A 27,344-nucleotide genomic window follows, 5' to 3' on the forward strand; every position below is an offset into this window, starting at 1 on the left:
TGTAAAGGCTGAATAATGTTGGAGCCAATACGCACCCTTGGCGAACCCCTTTTTGAACAGGAAATTGGTCCGTGAGGTCGCCATGCCTACCACACCTTACCTGGGCATAGTTGTTTGTATGAAGCCACCCCCCTTTTCTGAATCGTAGACAAAATGGACAGCAGATAAGACGGAAGTCCTAGGTCTGCCAGTACCTTCCACAATTTCGCTCGAGGAACTAAATCAAAAGCTGCCCGCAGGTCCACGAAGACAAGGTAGAGGCTGCCACCCTCCACCTTTGCTACCTTCCAATACAGTACCTGCAGGCGAAATATCTGATCCAATGTGGAGGTGCCGGACCTAAAGCCTGCCTGGAATGTGGTTATAATCTCATTCTCATCGATCCATCCAAGAATCCTGTCAAGCTTTTGTGATGTGTCAATTAAGCTAATTGGTCTTTAGTTCGAGGGGGTAAGCGGACAACCCTTTTTAAGTATTGGCACGATCTCAGCCCTCAGCCAAGTAGGGGGCAAGTCAGCACCCTGAAGAACCCCATTAAATAGAACGCTAGGTAAGGGGCCTCCACACATTTGTACATCGCTGTTTGCGATTGCTAGATAGCGAATCACAAAAATTCGCTATTACGTAATCTCAAACCCAAAACTGCATACTTCTGGCCCACAATTCAGGCATCTGTGGGTGGGAATGTCAAACCAAGTAGAGCTAAGAAAAAGCCTTAGTTTATGTAATATGTGAGTTTGAAGATTAGTGAGAGAATAGTTTAAAAAAAGAATGGATCGTTAGCTCAAAGATAGATGTAGAGTAAAGACCGGTTAGTGAGGTATAGGAGATTTAATCTGCAGTCCTGAGAAGCTACATTTTATAGTGTTTCCTGAATGCTATTTTATCCTAAAGCGGTTGGATGTGGGTTTAGGCTTTCGATGAGTACGGTGATACACTTCCTTCCCGTTTTTATTTTCTAGCAGTATAACCGCAGGATTTAAGTAAGATCTCACTGGAGAGGCAGATTGGTATTTATAAACCTTCTTCTGCATGACTTCAGGTTACTCTCCATGCTGTGTGAAAAGGAAAAGACCTACCTGCGACCTTTTTAAATTAAGATTGAAAGATGTGTTATCTAGATTATATTTCACAAGAGGTATGGCTACTATGTTGTGTCCTCGGTTATGTTTGGAAATGCATGTGAAAAAAGCATGATTTGACAAGGTTGTTGACGCATGGATTATACGAGAAATTGGTGTCCCTGATCAATCATAGACGATGGTGAAGAGTTCTTTGGTCTGGTTGGCACTGGCCCCGATGCAGTTTATCAGGGTCTCCTTTTTTGCAACTTTAAGTTGGTTGTGGTAGTTGTTGAGGGCAGACTTGAATGTGGTTCGCTCAGTGTAGTTTCTGCTAGCGTGCCATCTCCCTTCTAGTTGCTTTCATCAATGTTTCAGCGCACTGAGTTCTGAGGTGTACCAACTGGCTTGTTTGGTGGATCTGTGCATTTTGGCCAGCTTGGTGGGGGTGACTCGCTCCGCGGAGCTGGTGATCCAGGTGCTGAAGTTCTCTATTGCCCAAATCAGGTTGGTGGAGACGTCAGGCTGGGTGAAGCTGAGGTCATCAGTCCATTGGTACCGTATGACTTTGGTCCAGATGCAGAAGGGGGAGCTGTTGTAGTTAGAGGTGGTGCGGGTGGTCCAGGTATGGTGAAGTAGACGATGGAACGGTCAGGTCAAGTCAGTTCTGTGGTATGGCTGATTCTGACTATGTTGCTGAACAAGAAGATAAGCTCTAGCATGTGTCATGCTCTGTCCGTGGGGTCTAAGACCAGCTGAGTTAGGCCGATGTTGTCCATTCATTCCAGGAGGTCGGTGGAGTTGGTGTCTGTGGGGTTGTCCAGGTGGAATTTGAGGTCTCCCAGTAAGACGTTGTGTTTGGATTCTATGGCGAGTGGGGTGATGAATTATGTGATGGCGCTGCTGAGGCCAGTTTGTGGTCCTGGCGGCCTGTATGCGAGGGTGCCATTGATGGTGGTTTTGTCGTCGGTGTAGAGTTGGAGGTTCAGGTGTTCCGTGATCATCATGTTTTGGACTTCGGTAGTAGTGCAGATGATAGATTCTTTGTGAAAGATGGTGATGCCACCTTCTTGCCTGTTGATGTGGTCCCGGTGTTTTATCTTGTAGCTGGTGGGTGTTGTGGTGGCGATGTTCAGGGCCAAGGGGGTGAGCCATGTCTCTGTGACAAAGCTCATGTCGGGGGCAAGGGTGGAGACTGTGTCCCAGACTTCGGTGGCTGGTACAAGGATGGAGGTGAACTGCATCAAAGGCAGGTACACATTCCTGCCATAGAATGCAGAGATGCAAGCCAGCAGTTGTTGTTGTGTATGGGATCCAGGGCACTGTGGCAGAGTGCCTGTGGGAGTCTGTAGGGCCAGGGTTTCTGGCACTGGACGTGGTCCAGGAGTGGACAGGCACAGAAGAGCTGACTTTGTCACAGCTTCAATGTGGTCTCCATTAAGTTGGGCCTGTGAGAGTGGAGGGGCACTGGGGTAGCGGGAAGTGGGAAATCAGCACTGGAAGTGAGAGGCGGGAAAGGAGCAGCGAGAGGCACTGGTCCTAGTGACCTAGGGGCATAGGAACATGGGGCTAAGTGTGGGCACAGTACCGGGGCAGCAGGGCTGGCTGGTGAGGCTGACTTGTGGCCAGAGCAGCAAGAGGCGACTGGCAGCCGGGGAGCTGGTGGGGATCTGCTCAATGGAGGCGCGCTGTGGCCTTTATTAAGCAGGTCCTGGAAGGGGAGCTGGGTAGGCAGGAAGCGGAAAAACGGCACAGGAAATGGTGGGCAGCCTAGTGAGACTGACTTGCAGCGGGAGCAGGAGGAGGTGACTGGCAGCAGGGGAGCTGGTGGGGACCTGCTCAATGGAGCCGCGATGCGGCCTCCATTGAAAAGGTTCTGGGAGGGGCACTGGGTAGGCAGGAAGCAGGAAAAACGTCATGGGAAATGCTGGGCAGGAAGAAGTGGTGAGTGGAACTGGTCCTGGTGGCCTACTCTATAACCTTTGTTGTATCTCTTAGGACCTGTGCACATTTCAAGTACAGATGTAGTTGCAAAAAGGGAGTCTGAATACTATAACCAAAGTGAAGTACTGGATTATTGTGGGCCCGGTCACTCAGTCAGATATCTAACTCAGTTCCATAGGTTGAATAGGTAGAGAACCCTCATGGCTCTTCTACTCTGCTATGTCAGAAGATGGTACGGCCTTCACATCATATGAGCCAGCATGGAGCTCCTGACTCTTCTACATATGCTCCAAAAAATCAGCAATTGCAGTTCTGAAGTGCTCAGATATGAAAAATATATCAGTTGAGACGGACGCCATCATGCTGGGAGTCAGTGCGACATGAAGATGAGACCAAAGTGCAGTGACAACAGCAGAGGGACATAGTCCCTGATGTGAGAGATCAGGGTCTCTTACACAGATTGCAAGTGAAGCGAAGAGTTTATGGTGCAGGATCCTTCTTGCTTTGTGTTAATACCGCTCACAGGTGGTCAGAGGTGTATCAATGAGCACATTGAGACTGTAGTTTGGTGACGGGTCTCAGTCCTTACAAACTCTTTTTGGCAATGTGATAAGTCACTGAGCTTGGGATCTGATCTAAGGAGAGACCGACTCTCCACAGACTATGCAGTTAATATCCTTCCTCTTCTTATGTTGCAGAGGTGCAGTCTTTACGTTAGTCACAGAGTGCAAGCCATACCCTACCATGGAAGACAGACAAGGTTTCTGCCTCTGGTTCCATCTTTCCTCTGCTGAGGTGCACAGAACTATTCTAAGTACAAGCTGAACTATGGGTAAGACACGGAGGTCAGCATATATCTGGCACAGTGGCAGCTGCACCCCAGTCACCTAGCTACTGAAATTCAAAATTGTTCCCAAACATTTGAAGAGAGCTAACCATTTAAATGTGCATTTCCTTCAGGGGTGTTGGTCCATTCACGTAGGTGTGATTTCTAGACAGCCATGTGTACTTTGATTTTCAAGGGTTTCTGCAGAGAGGGGTAAAGGGAAAGAGGAACATTGGAGTAAAGCCAGGGGAACAGATACAGAGGTTCTCGTTACCACAAAACCCAAGAAAGGACCCTACAGTCTTGGGGGATACATACATAAGGGGGCACCCCAATCTACAGGGACCCCATCTCTCATAAAACACAAGTGTGACTGAGGAACACCTTATGAAGTTTGGGGAATGAGAGGTCCCATTAGGGACGTAGCCAGGAGTATACGTTTTTGGGGCATGGCCTCCGTTGATGATAATAATGTAAAAGTTGACGTTTAAGGTTGATCGAGGGCACAGGCCAGAGAAAATTGTGGTAAAAAATGCTACAATGAGCGCTTAGGTTTTAACTTAAATGATTATGGTATTATTGTTGCTTCAAGATTTTTTTAAAGAAAAAGTTGAATTTTAAAGCACATTTGTGAAATCTAACTGTAATTTAAAAACACATTTAGAAGGCTACAGTTGTCTGGCTGTTCACCAAAGGGGTGACTGTTCTGTGTGCGCCATCTCATGCTAGAGGCGCTCCTTCTACAGTAAAAAAACGTTCTCTGTCAAGTCCTGCGCTGCTATTAGGGCTACGTTTGCGCTGTAGAAACTGCTTAAAATCAATACTTTGTTACTATCTCCATCTTAAAATGTAACTCCTGCGAATATGTTAAAGGGAAAATACAGTTCTCCCTCTTTCACACCCAAAGCCTTGTTTTTAGGGTTTCAAATGTTGCTAGGCAACGTATGTTAAACGTTTGTTGGGTGGCCAGTAGAGTCCGGGTCTGTCTGTAGTTATGGTAATAGCTCTGCTATCACTGGATCCATCCGTCCTGAGTAGTAATTCTATCAATCTGCACCATAAGTACATAGTAAACTGTCATATATGCACAGTATGCACTCAGGCCTCTAATATATGCACAGTATGCACCCTCTAATTTATGAGCAGTATACATTCATCAGCTATATCAAAACTGCACAGACTCTGGTCTATGTACTGTATATAACTGTGTAAGCGTGTGGAGGATATATTGCAGGCCTATTCTGCATTTATCCAAGTCAGACTCCAATAAAGTGCATCATCTCCAAATAATGAAACCACTATATGGTCTTGTGTCCTTTGTTGTCTTCTGACTGTGTGGGGTTTTTTAGTCAATAGTACCGGGTATGCTAAGACTTGGAATTTCTGATATAAACCATTGAAACCACAGAATATAATGATGTTGGCCTTGCCCTTAGCGGATGCACCACTTTCACTCTATTACGGATCATATATCAATAAGGAGGAATCATTATTCATTTTGAATACAGCACTTCCAGTCTCACAACACCATGAAGCTCGGATCAAAGGAGAACCTGTTAGTGTCCTGGTGACTCTCCTCTAAACACTGCTGGATGGATTTGGGAGTTGATATTCAGCAACCGAATAACAGGAATAGTGCAGGGTAGTAGTTGTGATTATTTCCATTACTTACCACAACTGTGGCAATAATGCTATTCGCAGAGGCACATCTTCACTGTGGATGGGCATGTCAGCCCCTAAGAAATGCATTCTAGTTTGGTAGGCGGGACAGGGGCTCTGTATTTGGTGGCAATGTTTGTGCTGGGTTTCTCCTCAGAATCAGAAGCGCTCAAGGGACTGCAACCAGTTCCTTCACTGCAACCACTCGTACCTGCTGCCCTGCAGGGCAGGGAATGTGATGGGTGTGATGAACACACATTGAGACCTGATGGCTCTGGAAGAGTCCATGTGCAGGAAAAGATCAGATTTAAAACTATGCTTCTCAGCCTTTCTGCCATTAAAGGAAGCTGTATTCATGTATTTGGCTACTCTGATGCTTATTGATACTAATGTTGGCTTTAGCAGAACAGCACAGAGGTAAGAAGATCTGGCCACCACCCGTTCTAACACAGATGTCACAAAGCGCAAAGGTATCACTTGTTATGAATGTAATCCACAAAGTCAGGGGATATTCTTCAAAGTAATTTCTTTTTAAAGCATAATAATAATAATAATAACCCACATTTGTATAGCGCACAATCACCCGTTAGGGTCTCTAGGCGCTGGGGGCCGTCGGGAAGATTAAGCAAGCTATTGCCCAGAGTCACATGGTGCTGGGCTAACCTGCCGCCGGAGCCGGGGATCGAACCCTGATCCCCAGATTCCAGCGTCAGTCGCCCTGGCCGCGGCGCCACACCTCTCCCGCAAGCAATGAGCTAAGTAATTGTGTCAGAAATAGATTTTTCCCAGCTCTTAGCTTGAAAGGTTTTTGGATTAGTATTGTTTTTTTCTGCAGCCTGTTTGTTTTGCTTTCAGGTCTGTTTTAGCCACTCCTGTTTCCTAGATGATTCCACTGACTTTATTGGCCTGGCCAGGATCAAGTTATCATCTTCCACAATCCAAATTACCTGTTCTCAGGTCTGTCCAACCCACACATCCAGGCAAATCACAGAGAGGTAAGTGGCCTCGTCCTGTGGTCAGCATCTTCCATGTGTGTGCCTTCTATGGCCAGGTAGGGACTGGAGCCAGACCGCTCACTACTTATCCTTCCTCCGACCTTAAAACCCTCCTTCTCTTTCACCTCATCAAACCTTAATCATATTCATTGTACAGCATTGCTATATTAACCACAGTATTACCCCCAAGTGGCACCAAACTGCCACCATTTTATTGCCACCTGGTCTCTCCTTGTTTGACTCCAAAGAGCACACATCATGGCTGCATGTATCCAGTGCATAGCTATCAGTTGCTCCTTTGCTGCTCCTGGATGAACTCTATAAAGTACTTACCGTAGAGCATTAACGTTACTTCCTGTTCCCAGTACACACCTGTGGGCTACTACTTTGTCACTTCCAGTGATCCTAGAAGACACTCACTGTGGCAGCCTGTATCCAATGTACATCTACGGGTTACTCCTCTGTTGCTCCAGGTGGACTGAAATCTGCATGACACCGCCAGGTGTCATTTGGTATTAAACCGCCTTGTTTTATGAATTGTCACATTAGTTTGTCTTCTTCCCTTGTGTCTTCTTCCCTTGTGTCTAGTTTTATATTTTCTGGGTATACACACCTGACTGTAACCTCAGACCATAGTTGCGAACATGTCTATTGTGCATCTTTGTGACTCTTCTGTGGTCTTTTCATGATCATTTTCCATGGTTAAAAGTACCCAGTACCAACTTTGGAAGGGCTCTAAATAGCATTCACCATGCCTGTGTTTCTCTGTAGATGCCTGTGGATTACTCCTCTACCAACCAGAGATGGACTATATGCATGTCACCTCCCATGGCTGTCTGTAACCAGTGCACACCGTTGGTTGCTCCTTACTGACTCCTGAGTGGACCCTTTAAAATAGATTGCCATGTATCCTTTGCGCAGTGCATGGCTGGGGTTGCTCTTTGTTGGTTATTTTTAGATTTGAAAAAAAGCATTTACCAAGGCTCTCTGTAATCCGGTGCATTCCATTGGGTTTGATGGGGTCAGGTTCCTCTACTGGATATACTTTGAAATCCCTGATTCCAGCTTGGAACAAATAACTTGTCTCATTAGATTTCACAGTCCCTATAAATCATGACTCAGAAGAATCACTGACTCCAGGTTCCACATTCAGTTAATGTGTTACAAGGCCAAGAATAACTGGACATACAAACACCTCAAGATAAGAGTGTAGACGTACATAAGAACTAATAGAAAGCCAAACCTACGAGCAAAGTTGAGGCGGTGAAGCATACAAAGAATGACAAATTCTAAGATTAGGATGCAGGCAATGACTTCACCTACATCGAGATTGTTCTTCATTGGAGGTTCGTAAGTAAAAAGCATTAGTCTGTCCCTACACTACCACTAACATTTCCCACGCAAGTTCAGGAAAAAGGTGTCAGCACGTAAAGACTTCCTAAGAAGTACACTCACTTCGAATGGGTCCAGTAGCATAAAGCTACAGAGCTTGTTCTAAGATACTCCTTCTTTCGCCATCAGGTCTCCTCTGTTAACCTCACTCCCGGGGCACTGTCCATAATTCCAACACCAAAATCCTAGGACACTCACACACTTGCATCACACAATCACCCCATCCTTCTGGACACCTCCTCGTGGGCAACTTTCCAGGAGGCTTCGATCTTCTCAGGCTCTGGCTCGATGACCTTGATTCCCATTCCTTCTCCAGTGAGAAAGAACACCATTATCAGCACTATTATTTCAAATGTATCTTCTTCTCCCTAAGCCTAACTCCTAAAACACAAATGTTATTCTAACTAACAGCAATGAATTTCTCCATCTGCAACAGAAATGTGAGAAAGAAAAAGACTCTTCATGCACGTGAACATTATGACTGCTTCGATTATGAGAGCCAGGGAAAATACACAAGAAGCCTACAAAATCAGCTAACATAAGAATTAATATGAACTCCGTTAATCATGAGGAACATGGTGCACATTCAAATCAGTAACTTACATGTCAGTGAAGTAAAATCTCATTAGTAATTTGTGAAACAAGCATTATAATTTTCACCATTTAAAGCAAGATTACAATGTAATTTTCTCCACATTGTATGAAATATTTCTATCACTTCACTGTACACATTATTACATTACACATTCTAATCCCCAAATGTTAACACGACAAAAGAATACATGCAGGTGCAACCTACTTGTGATTATAGTGCATTCCTACAAATTAAAGACCACAATCACACTCTATCTGTCTTCTTGTCTGGTATTGAAATGCAACCATGATCCATTACATGTGCTATGACTTGGATGGTAGACAATACATAATGCAAATCTATCTCTGAATATTACTTTGTTCCACTTCATGCGTAAGCACAACACAACTGCTGTTACATGATGGCAGAAACTAGAGGAAGACTTTCAACTACTCATTACACAGAATGCTAAAACACTTCTCACAAGGGTACAATCAACTCAAATGCTTTCAAACAGACAAACCTGTAATTTAATGCAAAGTGCCTGTTTTGTGTCCGCCGCTTATCCTCCCTTGTCTAAATGCTTAAGCTGTGCAACCTAAATCAGGCTAAGGGTATCAATTTGATCAATATACATGACACCAAAGTGCTTTACCTTATGTCATAATGTACCACAACATGCTTCCAACCAAGCACTCCCCAAAGCTTCAGCATGTCATCTGTTTGCTAAAGTCCTTTAGTGCCTCATCAGCATATCAAACAATATATAAATGCAATTACAATACAATATCAAAATCTCTTTACCAGGATGGGAATGTTGATATGCTCATAATGACATATGAACGATGAGGGGCAAAGTCAGAAGGTTCGTGGAACTGCCTTTGCCTTCTGAGCTCTATAATTAATTTCTATTGTATGGATTTGGAGGACCCTTGTGTAGAATTCCTTAAAATGAAGCAGATGAGTCCAGTAGAAGGTATAAGAAGTTTAATGGACTATCGCAGGGATTCTGCTCCTACACAGAACTGTGCATAGAGACTTGGAACCTCAGTGAAATAGGGTGTACCAAAACTCACCTTAGTATCCAAAATCCCCTACCAGACTAGCAATCAGTGTCTCATTGGTTCTTCCATACCCCCAATGATTAGACAAACCAGAACATGGACTTAGAACACCTCAGGTAAGGTGGAACACATGAACACTCTTTCGTTATACTAATGCCATGTTCTCAAGCGCAGTATCTTAGCTAATAGAAGCAAACATATTATAACAACAAGGTTATCAGCATAGTTACTATTCCATAAAATACAAAGGGAGAAAGCATGTTAAAATGCTAAAGGGAAGAAGGCTAAATTGCACCTCTGTCTTACCCTCCCTTGCTAGTATATTATATTATATCTACAGAAGGTCTCTTTGGGTTTACAAGGGCGGCCCCATACCTCTGGTCCTAGTAGAAAGGGATCACATCATTTTTTACGCCAGCTCTCTGCATGCAAATGTTCTCCAAACTGTGTGTGCATGCTCTGCGCAGTGCATTATTAAACACTCCAAAATCAGAGGTGGCCACAGCTGCATATGTGATATGTCTAGGACGTGCGCTGATCAGACCGAACAACAACCACTGTGTTGAAATAACCTTGAAGGCCTCGGCACTCACTGTTCAGAAATAGCTTACCAAGCAGGGCTGATACTATAGGAAAACATATTATTCTCGTGTGAAGCAAAATATTCTGCTAGACTCTAAACATTTATAATATTGTGTGCCGTGTGCAAAAGCAGCAGAGAGGAAAAATGGTGTTTAAACTTCTAATAAGCTCATGCTAACTTAACACAGTGTAAAGGCAAAGCCTATCTCCATGACACCCTTCCTTGTTCCGAGCACGGATAAGATAAGATAATATAAGATATGGGGCAAATTTTGGAATGCAGAGTTCAAGAACGACAGTCAGAACCAGTCTCAAATTTGCACAAGGGAAAACAAAATTTAGATCTAAAAACCTTATAGTCAGATAATAGTTCAAATCCAATAAATTTAGCCATTGGGCATAGCGAAGTCAATGGGTCTGGGCCAGAGAATTTTTTTTTTTAGAGGCTCGAAAAAAATAAAAATTATCCGATGTTCAATAAATGACCTTGGTCATGGAAGACAGAAGCCATGACACATCTCAACCTAATAATGAATATGCAAAATATGCAGCAACGGACTCCAACAGGAAGTCACTGTTCTCATCCGAAAATATTTCAGCCATCCAATTTAACAAAGGGAAAGAACATACATGTTCCTCAATTACCGGAGCCTCTAGCACCATCAGAGCACAAGTCGGTGGGTTTTTAATGGAGCTGTGTGCCAAGAAATCTTGCGCCACTGCAAACACATTCCAACGACCCAAAACTCCATGCATCGCTGCAAAGGCCATAATCCCTCAGTTAGAACAAAGCAATTCATGAGCAACTAAGGGGCTCATAAGCTGATTATAATCCACATCAGGAGACACCGTATTGCAGAGACACAAATCCAGGGCCCAGTCGAAATCGCAATTCAGGCAATGAAAGACAGGCTGAACGCATGTAAAGTAGGAAAATCGAAATGATAATCCATAAGCCGCACTCAAAGTAGCAAGAGGCAGCGCTCCATAGTACTCAAGCATTCGGTTGCGAAGCAGCACCAGCCGTGACAGCTCTTCTCGTAACATAGAACGTGCATCCATTTTGAAATAAACAAAACAGTAAAAGAACGCCTGCAGCTAGAGCCAGCAGTAAGGGAAATCCACCAAACAGGCTGGAAAAATCAAATGAAAGAATGCCGGGAACACATCAAATATAGCTTGAAAAGAAGTCACAAGGCCACTGCTTACAACTTTAAAAAAGTGTGCCAGCCCTGTGGTGGAAGATGCATTAAAGATAGTGTGAATTAACTCACCGAAATGCAAGGGCAAATCAGTATTTAATAAAGCATGCACTTCTGTGAGCGTGTTTGCCACGTGAAGGACGAATGTCTCACGAGCAGATGTGAGGGCAACTTCTTTCTTGGACAATAAAGCTCTTATGCAACTCATCTTGTTGAACTCTGCTTTCAAGGTCGGAATCGTGGGCCAGATGGAAACATCGAGCTTCCCATGCGGGGGAGGATACATTACATTACAGCAAACCACACGTTCACTGACGGTAACTACATAAGCAATTCCCGCTACTAACCCACAACAATCTTCATTATTTAAAAGTAAATAACTCCCGTTTGCCAGTAATGTGAATGTGGGTACGATAGCAGGCACAGGTGTACCTTTCAAAATACAGGCTAAATGCGGCTCATTCTGGTTACAAGAGCCATGTAATTGGATATGCCTACACATCAATGAGTGATCTGGTGTTTCAGTGCAATCTTCACCATTCAAATAAACTTCCTTACCCTCCCTAAGGCACCTATAGGTAAATGGAAGCGACCAAGCTTCATGGAGATAAGCTCTTCCAAGAGGTTCATATCTACCAATTGCAAATCACTTCATACACCCCTCGAACTTGAACAGAGGAAATGGGAGAGTTATTAACCCGTGGATAAGCCACGTTGCTGAATTGGCCACAGCCACCGAAAACGGTAAAGGTTCCAACCTTTCAATGTGTAACATAGAAAAAGTTGCATCTTTCATTGACAGTAAACATTGCTTATCAGTCAAATTAAACGGGGCAAACAATGATGACCTGTTCCTGAAGTGCCATGGCACCTTGCCAGCTTTTAACATTTGCAAAGTCCATGCAAACTGCATATTGGAACGCAATTGATTCTGGCCATGGTACAAAACAAACACTTCATCCTGCACAATATCAACAACAGACGATACAATATTGTCTAACGTGTAAATGCGGGAAGAGAGCGTATTAATGCTGTTATCTACAACTGCTAGCACTTTCTCTAAATCAGCTTGATCTATAGCTCTAATGCGGGTAGCCGCCTCAATCTGGGACGTTTTCCAGACATCATTGTAAATAGCATATATCCATCTTTTAGATCTGCTGTTAGCCGGGCCTTTTATAAAATCATTCAGATCAACATAGTCAGTCAGAATAGATGAATGCAGCTTAACTGATGCCAAAGTGGAATGTTTGAGCCAATTCTGACATAATTTTCCTACAGAATAGGTAGTCACACAGAATGGCCACTTTCAAAACGGGGATCCACTCTGACCTGTGTAAAGCCATGAGCCAAACCCAGAAAACGATGCTTGCAGGAATCAGCACTTCTGTGCCAGAGCAACCAACCCTTGGGATCCAAACTGGATATGTTAAAGGAAGAATTCAGCAACAGAGTTTTTAACTCTCTGATCGAAAATTTAGTAGCATTATCCCACCCGGAATATTCTTCTAAGTCAGGAAAAGAAGGAGCATTTAATTTTTTAGTAGTAGCCAATCCAAAGGATGTTGTCTGTGAAATTGTAGTATTCAAAAACAACATATGGTTCGGGATGAGGCATGCACGGTCAGAGCCTCAGTTCCTTGCACTTGCAAGCTTTTAGAACCCCAAACAGATTTAAGGTCAATGGTATCCTTCCACAACTCGTAGCCCCCAACAGCTAACTGGTCTAGAAAGGACTTCGAATACAATAATTTAGTATTGGTAAGTCTAACTTTGGATGTGGACTTTTCAGTCATCTTAAAATAAAAGGCATTGGGATTTGACTGATTAAATTCGGTAAAATAAGTGAACCTTTTCAAAAAGGAAACAGAACTGCCTTGTATAGGCGCTGGGCAATGTTCCCATTGTGTATAATTTACAGTGTTCCTCCTGGTATTAGCTTCATGCAGGTAGTGATTGCCAAAATGTTGGTAACAATACAAATCACCGTAATTAGCAGATTCTAAATACAAATCTTCAGCATCAAAGGCAGCATAATATTTCAAATCAGAAAACAAAGCTTCTACACCTGAACATCCCAATCATCAGAACGTATATTTTGTTTAATAACATCCCCCATAGAAACTCTAAGTACATATGGGCATTTATAACTTCAGTGGGCCCATGGATTTGAAATCGAACAGCATCCCATACAATTCCATCTAAGACAGGCCAAGCAGTAATATTAACAAAAGCCAGGTCCCTCTTCTAATTGGTGTGATGAGGAATGGGGAGCCAATGTTCCATTGATATGTTGAATGTATGTTCTCTCCTGGCCATGGTGTCCGTTGACAAGTCCAAAAAAATACACCACAAAGCCAATTGACATGAATAGGTAAATTGAAAAAAGCTCCAAAACAAATATAGGTCCAAGTTGGAATCAAAAAATGTTTTTTAAACAGTGTTGCCAAAACAAAAAATTTTGAAGGGGTTTTCGATGTGTGAGAGTCAGTGTCAAATGAAAATCTTGATTCTGTAGCCAAACGAGTTTGCAAATCAGGCATCGATAAGTCAGGGGGGTAAGTGTAGTCAGTTTCATCAAGCTGAGTACCAGGCAGTGAACTCAGTAAAGGACTCGAAACTGCAGGCATCTCGAGGGCAACATCAGGCCTTGGATCAGAAGCCGGGGCCAAAACAGAATTTCTCAAAATCGAAGGACATAAGACTGCAGGTGTCATACTAAGAAGAATCGGCCACTCTGTGTATTTTGACATTGTCAATGGAGATATACCTGTTCTCTTTACAACCTGTAAGTGGTGGTAAAATGACTGTTCTTGTGCCCTTCACTCCAAGCACTGGAACCGGAGCTCGATAAGAGGGACCAAATTCTTTCTTGTTATCGATCTTCTCTCGAACCAGTTCTCCAACTTGGGGTAGCCAGACAACTACCGGAATCTGCAACGCAGCTTCAGACGTGCAGGGCAAAAGTTCCTTTGGAAGACTGTCTCTCCTCTTTTGTAGATCCTGTAAAACATTGCAATGTTCATCTACGTCAAAGGAGGCAGCAACAGCCGCCTGGTCTAGACCGTCAAAGTCCGGGACGAACATCTTGATACCAAAGACCATTTTGTATGGGGTCCACCCACCCAGAGACCTTCTAGGGAGATTATTAAGGGCCCGCTGTACGCTATTGAGGTGGGCCAGCCAGTTCCTGCCAGTGCCTATAACCCTAGCTGTCAAAGACTGCTTTAAATCTCGGTTCATTCATTCCACAACACTATTACCCTCAGGTCTGCATGGAGAGGAAAACTTGAATTGGACCCCCAACGAAGCCATCGCATCCTTATACGCCTTAGAGGCGAAAGCAGGACTCTGATCCGAATGGAAGGTGCCACAGGCAAAAATCCCTACAAAGACACGCAAGTCTCTTATGACAGATCGCGAATCAGAGCTGCGGTGTGGCCACACCCACACAAAGCGTGTGCATGAATCAACTGCGACTGAGATGTACTTATATGCAGTATCAGAAGAAAAAGGACCACAGTGATCTAAGTAAACACATCCAAGTGGTTTATTAGAAATGTACAACTGTGTCTGGGGCGGACGCACAGCAGTAGAAGGTTTAATCTGCTGGCAAATCTCGCATTGAAGGACATATTCACGCGTCTGCTTGTAAGTCCCCGCCACCACAAACGTTGTTGTAACTGAGATACAGTAGCCGAAAGGCCCGCATGCGCAGACGCAACACCTTCATGGGCAGCTGTAATCAGTGTGGACCTGCAGTCCGCGTTGGGAATTAACCTTTCACCAATGTCCGGTATTTTCACATAAGGAACTTTATCAGGACTTAAATGGTATGAATACTTCGAAGGGAACCCCTTTGGATATTTACTTCCCCTCTCAGTCGCGGCTACAGCCGCCAAGATCTCATCATCAATCTTACTCTTGGAACGTGTAACTGCCGCAACCAAATATGTCGATACTGCTGATTTTGCGGCCTCATCGGCCAAAGAATTGCCAACAGCGTGAGCTCCCACGCGCTGATGACCAAGAGTGTGAATTACATACACGAGTGGCAACTGCTCTTTAAGCTCAGCCACTCGGACCCAGATCATTTTATGTTTTATAGTGCTACCCTTGGAATCACGAGAATCATTCTGAATCCAAAAGAACAGATTTTTATTGTAAGACTGGACACAGTAGTAAGAATCACTCACAATAAGAGTCGTCGCACTAGGATCAGCGTACTCAAATGCAAGCATCAGAGCACGAAGCTCTGCCAATTGTGCGGTGCAGTCCCCTAAAGTCTGCGTGTGCACGACCTTGGACTTAAATTCATCATTCACCATGGCACCTACCACAATGGTGCATGCTGAAACGTATGCGTTCCTAGACCCATGCGCCACTTGCGCTGAACCATCAGTGTAAATAATACCATGGAAATCCTCCAAAGGCCACATAGTGAATGGCGCAGGATGAACACATTCTTACTGCAAAAACTCTTGTGACTGTAAGGAGGCATCAAAAACAAATGTGACATCTGGAGACGTCAGGGACGCAGCCCATTGTATCCACCGTGGGTGCAAAGCTTTAGAATTTGGTACACTGGCTTTCGTCACTGCTTCAAGTGCAGGATACGGGGTAACAACCAACACGCGTTTTCCCTGCGACAGTGCTCGTTCCTTGAGATTCGCCATTTGCACTGCTGTCAAAGAGGAAAAACGCATTTTAGCCGAAGTGTACAAGTGTGATTTGTAAGCAATAGGTACTGTGTCACCTTCATTAAAAGTAAGGTAAGTGAAACCCACCGCCCCAGGGATGATTCTTATCACCAGATTGGTGTGGTTATCATGAGTCAGTAAGAATTTAGATTCAAGAAGATCAGCCTCCAAAGATTGCAAAATGACTGATTGTTCTTGCAGCCAGCAAGATTTGGTAAAAGTTGGTTGTATCAAAGCATACAAAGGCTTGATACGCTGGGCATATTCGGGAATGTATGTACGCCCGAAATTCAAAAATCCCAGCAAGGACTGTAATTTTTTCAGAGTTGTAGGAGCGCGCTGTAGTGCGCATTTCTCCAAGAAGTGAGGAGCCAATCCTCGACCTTCATTGTTGAGCTCGTAGCCCAGAAACAACACTGTGTACTCTGCAATGTGAGATTTTGCAAAGTTGAATTTGTAACCGAAGTCCGCAAAGCTGCAAATTATGCGGTCAACGTGACACAGATGCGCCCAAAGTTCGTCGTCTGTGAGATAGATGTCATCCACATATGAACACGCATTTGGGTCAACTCTCTCTAAGAGAGTTACAATGCGGGAGGCAAACACTCCCGGACTATTTTCATAGCCCATCGCTAGGCGTTTAAATTGGCGCTGTTTGCCACCACAGGTAAAACTGGTCCATTGGGAACTTAGACTATCCAAATTGTGGGCAAAAAAAACCATTAGATATGTCAAGTGTGGTCTTAAAACGTTTATGCACAAGACTATCAACTAGAGCAGAGCCGTGGGTATTCTGTACTGCACAGGTACGGCAATGCAAGTTTAAATGCCGGTAATCCAATACCAAACGGTACAAACCGTCAGGTTTGGTCACAGTAAAAAGCGGGCTATTCATCGGTGATACACAAGTCTCAATTACACCCTGATATTCCAATTGTTCAAGGATTTCCGCTACGGAAGCCTCAGCTTCACGTCGGATGGGATATTGAGGTTGAGGCTGTGGCATAGACCGTAAGGGAATCTCGTGGTATGGGGAACATTTATCCCAACCACAGTGTGTACGGTACAGAGCTGGCGCAAGGGCTTTAGCCCACTGTTCTGCAAAATTCAGCGCATGCTCCTTTGAGACAGTGTGCGTGAAACTAGGGAGGATCACCTTCTCCACTACCGGAGCTGCGAGGACAAAAGGTGGGGGCCAGTCAGCCTCTGCTAACAAAATGTCATAGGTAGTTGTAAGATTTTCCTGAAATACCCCTTTTATGATACGTTGTATGTCACCTTCAATTAAAAGGACAATTTCATAAAGCCTATCAGGGGGAGCTACTCTGGTATCAGCTTTCTCCACAACAACATATCGGTCAGTCGCTGTCACCTTCAGTAGTGGATGCAGGGCCTCTCGCACTATGGTAATCTCCGCCGCACTGTCCAGCAAGGTCACAGCCCATGTCAGATTCCAAAGCTGTGTTCTCACTATCTGTGGCATATCTCGCTGTTAAAGCGGCAACTTTCTTTTTCTGAAACTGGGGTCTTTTCGGTGTTGAATCGTCCTGCTTGCCTTTACCGTCTTTCGGACGGGGCTGGTCGCGTCCCTGCTGGCCACCCCTACATCTGCCGCCTCCTCCACCAGCGGTCGATGAGGCCAATGAGTCCTGGAAAGAACGAGGAGAGCGTTGTTCAGAAGCCTGAAAACGATCAGGTGATTTTGTCGTCGCGCTATCGCGCAAGTCATAAACACATTCTGTAGACGTAGGCACTGGAGATGCGGGACGTGAACCCTGTTTCTGTTGATGTTGTTTACCCTGTTTTTTGTTTTTTGGCCAATTTTGCTTTTTAGCCTTGGGCTGTTCGTCTGTTTCTGACTTTGGCCCTTGGGGTTGTTGTTTCTCCTTAGTAGAGAATGGCTTGACACCCAAACTATTACGGCCTACGTTTTTATAAGCCGCCGTAATAATTCTTGGTAACTGTCAGGGTTTATCGGCATCGGGAACCACTTGCAAAGCATTAGACACCTGAAAGCTTACCGTATCTGCCTTGACATTAGCAAGTACGAGATCAGAAACTACGTCAAAACTGCCGCATAGCCGCATACCCAATTCAACCACTGCCTCAGGTCCGAAGCAGCTCGTATACACCGCCACAAAAATCTTACCCCAAGACTCATAGTCACCAGCCTCCGGTATCAAGTCTTTAGGCAAACTAATTGTAAGAATCCTGTGTTTCTCAACAGGAGTCGTATTAGGAAATACTGCTTCCAGCTGGTCAAACTTCTCGGCAAGCCAGAAAGGCAAATCATCCTTATTCTGGGGGCGCTTGCCCATCACTGCGTTGACCATCACGGGACTAAGCTTCATTCCGCTCGGTCCGGCTAAAAGTGCCGCAACACCTGGGGCCCCGCCTGTGAGATTGCGGGTAATGTATTGCACTAACGACCTAATAACGCTAATCGCGACTGTATGCAGTCATCTTATATCTGCAAGGGGACACGCTCCTGCTAGAGGATGCAGTGTGAATCCAGCCAAAACATGCCAGGTAGCGCCTGGAATGGACAAAGGACCTAATCTTGTTATCAATAAAGAGTGGGGTAGGGCGCAATTAAACCAGATTCGGTGCTGCCAAGCATTAATCAGAACTTCCTGTGCTCTACACGGAACATATTCTGCGGGCACGGCTTTGTGACTACATGTGTCGAACACACCAGTATTTGCGTTCAAAGCTGGGAATGCCATCCACCAGTAGAAAACCTCAAAAGGGTAAGCTACTTCCGCACACTCACAACCATAATAACTACCATGCCCTCCAATCCAACGTTATAAGCTTGCAAATGATTGCGTACCGCAATGCGACTATGCTGCGGTATATCAACGTCATCCATAACGACACAGTAAGAAAGTGGTACAATGAACAACCTTCGTAGCACAACTGGGTAGCAATTAAAAAAGAAACCGTTTGACTAGATTCAAACTTGAAAAGACCTATTTAACTATAGGTAGGTTTGTCCGACACAACTATTATCCGGGAACAATAGTGAAGGGGTTAAAGACTGATAGAAGTACTACTTAAGTGTCATGTAATAAGACCACCTACGGTTGGGCGCCATGTCGCAGTGATTCTGCTCCTACACAGAACTGTGCACAGAGACTTGGAACCTCAGTGAATTAGGGTGTACCAAAACTCACCTTAGTATCCAAAATCCCCTACCAGACTAGCAATCAGTGTCTCATTGGTTCTTCCATACCCCCAATGATTAGACAACCCAGAACATGGACTTAGAACACCTCAGGTAACGTGGAACACATGAACACTCTTTCGTTATACTATCATACCAGTCCAAAACGAGGAGTAAATGAAGACACGTGCAAGTTTGAAATGTTTATTTCTAATGCCGTGTTCTCAAGCACAGTATCTTAGCTAATACAAGCAAACATATTATAAGCAACAAGGTTATCAGCATGGTTACTATTCCATACAATATAAAGGGAGAAAGCATGTTAAAATGCTAAAGGGAAGAAGGCTAAATTGCACCTCAGTCTTGCCCTCCCTTGCTAGTATATTATATTATATCTACAGAAGGTCTCTTTGGGTTTACAAGGGCAGCCCCATACCTCTGGTCCTAGTAGAAAGGGATCACATCATTTTTTACGCCAGCTCTCTGCATGCGAATGTTCTCCAAACTGTGTGTGCATGCTCTGCGCAGTGCATTATTAAACACTCCAAAATCAGAGTTGGCCACAGCTGCATATGTGTTATGTCTAGGACGTGCGCTGATCAGACCGAACAACAACCGCTGTGTTGAAATAACCTTGAAGGCCTCAGCACTCACTGTTCAGACATAGCTTACGAAGCAGGGCTGATACTATATGAAAACATATTATTCTTGTGTGAAGCAAAATATTCTGCTAGACTCTAAACATTTATAATATTGTGTGCTGTGTGCAAAAGCAGCAGAGAGGAAAAATGGCGCTTAAACTTCTAATAAGCTCATGCTAACTTAACACAGTGTAAAGGCAATGCCTATCTCCATGACAGGGCAAGGCACAGTACTGCATCAGCAAAAGTCCAAGACAGAATGACATGAGACACAGTTCCAAGTGAAGTCATGACAAACTGTATGGCAGGTGCTGAGATTAAAAGTATACAGAATAATTAAAAGGGAAAAGTGTAATAATATAATATACAATGTAACACATTTCACCCCTTAGAAAAATTAGTAAGGCGTAATGGTACATTTAGAAATGCGTTTAACATTCCCAATTTTTCCGTCTTGGGTAACCACACTGTTGCGATTGACTTTGACAATTTTAACAGGTCTTCCAAATTTCTCTTGACCCTTGAGAAGAATGTCAGGCTTACATATTCGTACTCACTCTCCAACCACAAAATTGGGTACCTTAACTTTCATGCGGAGATCATAGTAATGTTGACTTCTTTGTTGTTTTTCTTCTACTCGGTGGGCTACCTCATTTTGATTTAATTCCGGACTATGAACTTTTATTGCCTTTTTGAACCACCAAGGGCACAATTTGGAAACCGGCTCTCTCCCCTTGAGTAAACGGAAAGGAGAAACTTCAGTGGTTGAATGGGGAGTTATACGGTATAACCATAACTTCTCCCTCAACTTATCCTTCCACACAGAATCAAAATTACGTACCCATAGAAAGTCTTGTTTGAGAACTCTATTGTACCTTTCCACTTGACCATTCCCTGGAGGTTCATATAGGGCTGTAGTGGCATGGCGAATATTACAGAAATTTAGAAAATCAGTCATTTCTCGAGACTTCAACTGTACAACATTATCTGAAATTAGCACTTCAGGGTAACCTTCTCTGTAAAAACTCCTTTTAATAATGAAACAACACTATCAGTAGTAGTATGCGGGACCAACTTTACTTCAGGCCACTTGGAATGGTAATCCACCATTACTAGCGCAAACCTGCAGTCCTGAGGCAAAAAATTGAAAGGCCCTGTAATGTCTAAACCTACCTTTTGCCATGGGTAATCAGGTCACTGAACAGAGATGAGGGGAGCAGGATCATATTTGAGCATTTTCTCGCTGCTCACACATTCAGGGCATTCTCTGACTATTCTATCAACATATCTGTCCAACCCAGGCCACCAAAATACAGATCTGATAAGTCTTTTCATGGAGGACATCCCCAAATGGTTTTCATTACTCATAGATAAAATATGATTATGAAGGGATATGGGTGGAATACATTTCCCTTGTCTAAAAAAAAATCTCCTTCTATAATTAATTGTTTAGAGATCTTCCAAAAAGGAAATAATTCAGCAGAAATTTTGCTCTTAGAGGGCCAACCTACAATGGTATAATTTATAACTTGACACAACAGATCATCCTCATTCATGCCCTTTTTACACATTTCCTCAGAAATGGAACTGAATTTTTCTGACATGACCTCAGAAATATCAGCAACAACTTCTTCATCATCACCCATTGCATTGGCATTGCAGGGAAGTCTCAATAAACAGTCTGTGGTAACATTGATTTTCCCTGGGACATACTCGACAGAAAACAGTAATCTTGTAACCAAGACATTAACCTGGCTATTCTGGCAGTAGCATTGAGACCACCACCGGGGGAAAAAATAGAAACTAAAGGCTTGTGATCTGTCCTCAAGACAAACCACACACCCCAAATGTAGTTTTGGAATTGTTCCACCCCCCAGACACATGCTAATAACTCCCTTTCAATCACTGCGTAGCACTTCTTAGTAAGGTTTAGAGTGCGGGAGGCAAAGGCAACATTCCATTCATCTTTACCTGCACATTGAAACAAAACACACCCTAGGCCACACAGGCTAGCATCAACAGTGAGTATACAAGTTTTGCCAATACAATAAAGTTTGAGTGTGTGGGCAGCAATCATGTGCGTCTTAATGTTGTCAAAAACTTCCTGTTGCCTTTACCCCCAAACAAATTCAGTATTTTTCCTCATCAATTCTCTTAGGGCTTCCATTTTGGATTAAAAAGTCATTCTAAATTTACTATAATACTCGCAGAGACCTGAGAAGGAGAGGAGTTTGTCTTTAGAGTCAGGAGCAGGCGCCTTGAGAATAGCATAGACAAGGGATTTTTTAGGAACAATTCCTTCCTTAGATAGCGTGTATGCAAGATATTCAACTGATTCTTGAAATAGTTTGCACTTGCTCTTCTTCAGAGTAAGTCCATATTCTTTGAGGATGGTACATACTTTCTTAAGATATTCTGTGTGAGTTTCCTAGTTAAGCAAGTAAATAAGAATGTCATCTTGGAAACATTTCACACACAATTGTATATCCTTAAAAAGATGACTCATAGACGTCTGAAACATGGAGGCCACTTATGCCAATCCAAAAGGCATCCTTTTGAATTTGAAGAGCCCATGGGATGTGATGAAAGAAGTCATGTGGCGAGATTCTTTGGCAAATTCAATCTGATGATACGCAGACTTAAAGTGGAGAAAACTATGGCTCCTCCTAACATGCTCACTACCTCGTTAAAATTTGTCAAGGGGTGGCAATCAACCAAAATGTTAGCATTGAGAGCTCGAAGGTCTATGCACAGTCTCAAAGATTTGTCGGGTTTGCGTGCCAAGACAATCAGAGGAACCCACTCCGAGGACTCCACTTCTTCGATGACACCCTCATCTAACATACTCTTCAAGGTTTTGCCAAGTTCATCCCTTACATGAATGGGCACATTTCTGAGTGTCTGTTTCACAGGAGACGCTCCCTGTTTAAGTTTAATTACATGAGTGAAACCCTTGAGCTTCCCTAATGTGTCTGAAAACACTTCAGAAAATTCTTTTTCAATTACATCAAAACCAACTCTTTCTTCTACTACCAGTCATGGTTCTTTGCTGCGGGGATTGAGGATGATCCCTAACCTCCAGTGGTCTCTCCTACCTAATACATTAACTCCTTTCTTTGCCACATAAACCTTAATAGAAGCAGATCTTCCTTTAAATTTGACATCTGAAGCAACATACCCCATAAGGTCAATCATAGACCCATCAAAACTTTGAGCTATAATGTCCGGACAGAGCACAAATCCTTCACAGACATGACTCTACTGAACTTTTTCTTGAAATAGCCTTCTGTAATGATAGTCCAAGGTGATCCAGAATCTGCCATGAGTTCCAGATCTTAATTTAAGAACTTTACAACACACTTAGGTGAACATAGAGTTTCCTCAAGAGAAGATACATCAATTATAGATACCACAATACCTCAGTCACTCACTGGATCATCATCTGAGGAGTTGGTACATCTTATAAAAGAAATTTCACTGGTTCTAGCAGGAACATTCCTATCTTTGTTAATGGTTCTTTTGCGGTCATCCCTGCAGGCTCTGGCAAAATGCCCACTCTGCAACACTTGATACATTCCTTCCCTTTGGCAGGACATAATTTGAACGACGCTACATGGTTGGTACTTCCACACCTGAAACACATGACCGATTTGTCACCCCTATTTCCTTGGTGGGAAATCTTGGTGGAGGTGGATTTATTCACAGCACAAACTTCATCAATACTTTTGTTACTCCTATCACCTTTAGCATTGACATCATCAATGGTCTTCATCCATTTCTCGGATTGTTCAAACACTTTTGCAGTAGCTATGGTGTCATGCAGATTAGGATTTCCCAAAACCCATAACTGCTCTTGGGTTTTCTTACTTTTAACATTTACAATTATTTGGTCCCTAATAATTTTATCTGCTATGATGCCAAAGTTACAAGAGACTACCAGGGTCCTCAGTGCAGTTAAAAAATCATCAATAGATTCAGAATTCCTTTGAGCTCTAGTATAAAATGTATATCTGTTTAATGCTATACTAGAGGTGGGCTTAAAGCGTGTTTACATGCGTAAAAGTGCTTCCTCAAAGGTGCTGAGTTCATCTTGCACCACAGGTAAAGTTCTAAATATAGCTTGTCCCTCAGATTCTAAACAATGGAGTAGAATACTCTTTTTTCTTTCGTTGCCCATCCTATCCCCATCAATGGCTTTCATGTAAGTTAAAAATTCTTCCTTCCATCTGGACCAGGGAATGGGAGGATCACCCTTGGATTGAATAAATTTGCCAGGTGGTTCAAACTGCATGGTAATTCAAGAACTAGTGGAATATGTGAAACTAGAAATAACACAGCACTATAATACAATGAGAAAAATTACAAAAGGCTTATGAGTAGCTGTGTACAACAGCGTAATGCGCAGAGATGGGTAAATAATTATGGAAAGCTGTGCACATCAGCATGATGTGCAGAAAAAATAATTGACAGCTGTGCACATCAGCTTGATACGAAACAATTCTTGGGCTCAAATTGTGCTGTCGTGCACATCGACGCTGAGAAAGTCAAGAATGGCCAAGAAAATAAAATATATCGAAACACATTATCAATGTTTACATGCGCAGCTGTGCGCGTCGGTGGTGAATGGACAAATCAAGAATTCCTATCAGTCATGTATGCGCAGCCGTGCGCATCAGCGGTGTGAAGAATAATTCAGAAATGTGAGCGCAGCCGTGCGCATCGAGGATATGAGAGCCAAACCAAGATGGCCTCGGAGGTCACGTCGCGTGATGACGCGTTTGCGCCTGGAGCACGTTGTGTGGTGACGCGGTTGTGTTGGAGGTTATGTTTCCTGATGACACAGACTTCCATGAAGACACGGAGATCAGAATGTTGGAAACTGCAGCAATCGCGTTGACATCTCCACAGCAGCGTAAGGAGCGCCAATACCTTCTTCCATAACAAGGATTACTTGGCAACAACAGAAGAGTGTCGTCACAGAGTCAAAGGTAGCGCTACCATGAAACCGTTACTTGGATTACATTGCTGCCCACGCAACAATGAAGTTGTGTGGGCAGCAATGTAATACAGATAACGGTAGAATCTCAAAAGATGCAGCAGGCAAAATACCTAAAAAAGGTCCAAAATCTCTTTTTGGGTGAAGGAACTTCGTAGAAAATCTAGAAAAAACAGGTGGTGGATAATTTAATGATATTATCCACATGTAGATAACAATGGTCCAGTCCGAACAGCAGAAGAGACAAATTTCAAAAATAGGCAAATCCCAAAATAAATTGTACCACTCCTGTGCCCTCTGAAGTAGCAGGTACGATCTAACTCGTCGCCAGTGTAGAATTCCTTAAAATGAAGCAGATGACTCCAGTAGGAGGTATAAGAAGTTTAATGGACAGGGCACAGTACTGCATCAGCAAAGGTTCAAGACAGAATGACATGAGGCACAGTTACAAATTAAGTCATACCAAACTCTATGGCAGGTGCTGCGATGATTAAAAGTATACAGAATAATTAAAAGGGAAAGGGATAATTAAAAGGGAAAGGTGTAATAATATAATATACAATGTAACACCTTGCTTAGTGTTGTTTGAGGCCACACACACTGGAGAGAGGGGCTGACAGTGCTCAATAAGGGTTGAAACATGTATCACAGGGTTTGTGTCTACCAAGTGGGTGATGCTAGAATTGCATTCAGATAAAGCTTTTGAGGAAGGCAAAGTGGTACCCAGGAGGAGAGGATGCTACCAGAGAGAGGTGAAGGCATGTCAGGCATTTGGGGCAAGGTCACTGCTTGCAGTCTCAGGAAGGAGAGGGCAATTCCTGAGAATGCTGATGAATGGTGGTTGAACCAAGACCAATGCAGACCAATTTCAGTAAAGTCGAACCCGGAGCTGAAGCTGAAAGAGAGTAAAGAAGTTGATTCCCTGAGGGAGGCACCAAAATCTGTGGTTCTGGAGATTAATCCTACAGCCTTATTGACAGCAGAGTACACCATCTATAATGACAAAATTCGGAGCACGGAGAAAAGAGATTGGAAGATGATGGTGGCACAGAGACAACTGTCATTAATAAGGCGCATACGTTCAAGATCTTCAAAACACTGGACAGAGTGGAAATCCAATCAATCAGATACTGCTTAGGCACAACTTCAATTTAAGTAAGAATAGAAGTGGATGGACACCACAATGAAGTATGTGGGAACGAAGATATAGTAACTTGCAAGTTGGGTGGACAACCTTCAGGAAGACCTGGGGGCGCAGGATTAGTTTGAGGTGCAGTGACTGAGGCAATTTTAATGCAACCAGGAAGCATTGAGGCACCTGAAAATTAAAAATGCCAATGCAACATTAGGGTTTTGGGATATCAGGCGTGTGCACCAGTGGCAGAAAAGATAGTTGCAGTTGTTCTGAGCAGCTTCCCCACCCTATGTACTCTGGTGGTACCCTGATCAAGGAGGTGTACAGGACTCGCTCTAGGTAGGTTTTCTCCCCAGAGAAAATTGGTGGCATTACTATCACTGTGGTCCTTCAGGATCCAGACCTCTGAAACCCTATTCTGAAGAAGGCATTTCTGAAAAAATTTCTGCTGGTGGAATGTAGGAGGATCTTGTTCCCATATATCAGCTAAGTGAGACAGGCCAAAAGAAAGAAGCCCAGACAGTAAGACTTAAACTGCTCGCTTTGAAGATCACATTTTTCTTATTGTATTCAGTTAGGTTAAAGGAGGTGAAGGAGGACATTTTGTTTTTCATTTTCTGAAGTTATCAAGAAAGCTAATGGAGTGGCATTTTCCCTCTCTTCTGTTTTTCCCCTCATTGTCTCTGATTTCCTCTTTCCTCCCTTTTTTTTCCCTCTTATTCCTTTTCGGAAAGTACTTGATGGGCATTTGGGTAAATGAGTTAAGATATATAGAGCACCACTAAACTTATAGTAATTACTAGTGATTGTTTAAGAAGTTTTTTTTTTATGGAACAATAGAACAGTTGCACTATATTTCATTCTTTTCTTTTACATTTGGGGTGTATGAAGATGATTGTTCTGTATTTATTTATTTATTTATTGAGTTTTATATAACGCAAGCATTACCCTTTCGGGTATCAGTGCTGTACATCATGGAGGCAAACAAATAAGAATATACAAGTGACCCTTTCGGGAACCAAGGATGCTATACATCAGGAAAAAGTAAACACATAGGAGTATACAACTGCTAGAGAACAGTAAAAGTGAGGATTAGGATGGATGTAGGTTGACATACAGAGAGTCTTCGTTAATGTCATAGAGAGTAACAAAGGGTTATTAATGCGGCCCGATAATCTTGTAGATGTGCAGGAAGGAAAAAGTCTGGGGAAGGTTGCGTCTTATATCAAAAGCAAAACTGGCACCTCTGAAGGCAACTTTTAATGCAGCAGCCCGACTCATCACATGCTCAATAAAAAGTGATCACATCACCCCAGATTTCAAAACTGTGAACTGGCTACCCTATGAGGCAAAGATCCACCTGAAGATTGCCTACATGAGTGATGAAGCTCTTCATCACAATACTCC

At 43.3% G+C, this 27,344-nt stretch overlaps 1 pseudogene; it reads right to left on the bottom strand.

The window, feature by feature from the left end:
* Positions 1-1,948: 1,948 nt before the first annotated feature.
* Positions 1,949-15,975, bottom strand: LOC144769416 (uncharacterized; annotated as a pseudogene).
* Positions 15,976-27,344: the final 11,369 nt, after the last annotated feature.

This window comes from Lissotriton helveticus, chromosome 7, assembly GCF_964261635.1.
Source record: "Lissotriton helveticus chromosome 7, aLisHel1.1, whole genome shotgun sequence".
Lineage (NCBI taxonomy): Eukaryota > Metazoa > Chordata > Amphibia > Caudata > Salamandridae > Lissotriton > Lissotriton helveticus.